Here is a 2,118-nt window from a genome sequence, read left to right as displayed (position 1 = left end):
ACTTGAGTCGAGGACGGATTGCAGTATGTCGTTTGCTATACTTGGTGATGGACGTGGAATACATATACACCACTCAGATACATACACACCAACAAGTGTATACCATTTCAAGGTGTCAATACAAACAGTTTCCTTTGGTCCTGTGTTCAAGGCTAAAGTGTACTTGCTGGTTGATCAGTAACAATTGTAGTGACTTAATAACCCCTCCAGAGGTTGATGGGCCTTAAGCCTAACGCCAACTTAGTGAAGTGTGTTTTGTGTTAAGTGTACAGGAAACATCTTAAGTGTTATTGAAAAACAAAATAAACATGCGTTCGGTCACAGTGATTTATAAGAACTGGATTGTGTTAAAACTGGACAGTTGTTGTGTTATAAGTGCCGCGGGAACTTTAATGCCTCGTTCCTTGTCTAGCATGATTCTAAAGTGCACATTGTGGTTATGACTGAAGAATACTTTATAAAGTATACTTCAATTACTAGTTTCTTGTCAAGATCCTAAGTCACATTTACAGTGTAAGTGAAAGGTTACGTTAGACATCAGGCCAAGAAATAGTAAAGTATGTGATTTTGTGGACTTGCAAGTGTTTAGTGTTTTGTCGGAAATACCAGTGTAAAACTGTGCATTTGTCTGGTGGCGAGGTCACGTGCCTGTTGACAGCTGGAAGTCTTCGTCCAGTGTTTCTTGTCTTGTGTTGAGTGTTTAAGACGTTATGAAAGTTTCGTGAATATTGCATAATATATTCTGATTGTAACTGACAAGTTTGAGTACTCGACCATGTGGCAGGTCATGTCAACCACCACCTGTCTGACCTCCCTACACCACCATGTGGCAGGTCATGTTAACCACCACCTGTCTGACCTCCCTACACCACCATGTGGCAGGTCATGTCAACCACCACCTGTCTGACCTCCCAACACCACCATGTGGCAGGTCATGTCAACCACCACCTGGCTGACCGCCCAACACGACCTTCCTCAGCGCCCTCGTCCTCCACACAAGGCAGGTAACTCCTCGACCCTCAAGTGTCACCTTCACCTGAGCTGCTTGTGAATATATGGATAAAAATGTGATCATTCGTATAGGTATTACATTATGTATGTTTGAGGATTTTAAGTTACGAAGACTACACTAATTCTTGCGAATAATTCTTTTATGTCTTTACAGGAAAGTGCACCCAAACAGCTCCTCGAGGGACAAAGTTCTTCTAAGTCTAAGGTACGTTCTAATTGCCTTGTTTCCATATAATTATTTTTTGGTAAATTAAAAGACAAAGTTTACAACGTAATTTTGGGAAAGTACCAAAGTCCTTCATTGTTGATGGGCAGTACTCTCTCTCTCCCTTGGTCTTGGTGGCACTATTCAATCTTTACCTTGGTCTTGGAGGCACTAGTCTCTCTCTACCTTGGTCTTGGAGGCACTTCTCTCCCTACCTTGGTCTTGGAGGCACTTCTCTCCCTACCTTGGTCTTGGAGGCACTAGTCTCTCCCTACCTTGGTCTTGGAGGCAATAGTCTCTCTCTCCTTTGGTCTTTGAGGCACTATTCAATCTCTACCTTGGTCTTGGAGGCCCTAGTCTCTCCCTACCTTGGTCTTGGAGGCACTAGTCTCTCCCTACCTTGGTCTTGGAGGCACTAGTCTCTCCCTACCTTGGTCTTGGAGGCACTAGTCTCTCCCTACCTTGGTCTTGGAGGCACTAGTCTCTCCCTACCTTGGTCTTGGAGGCACTAGTCTCTCCCTACCTTGGTCTTGGAGGCACTTGTCTCTCCCTACCTTGGTCTTGGAGGCAATAGTCTCTCCCTACCTTGGTCTTGGAGGCACTAGTCTCTCCCTACCTTGGTCTTGGAGGCACTTGTCTCTCCCTACCTTGGTCTTGGAGGCAATAGTCTCTCCCTACCTTGGTCTTGGAGGCAATAGTCTCTCCCTACCTTGGTCTTGGAGGCACTAGTCTCTCCCTACCTTGGTCTTGGAGGCACTAGTCTTCTCTACCTTGGTGTTGGAGGCACTAGTCTCTCCCTACCTTGGTCTTGGAGGCACTAGTCTCTCCCTACCTTGGTCTTGGAGGCACTAGTCTCTCCCTACCTTGGTCTTGGAGGCACTAGTCTCTCCCTACCTTGGTCT

This window comes from Procambarus clarkii, chromosome 39, assembly GCF_040958095.1.
Source record: "Procambarus clarkii isolate CNS0578487 chromosome 39, FALCON_Pclarkii_2.0, whole genome shotgun sequence".
Taxonomy (NCBI): Eukaryota; Metazoa; Arthropoda; class Malacostraca; order Decapoda; family Cambaridae; genus Procambarus; species Procambarus clarkii.
This window is presented reverse-complemented; position numbering follows the sequence as displayed.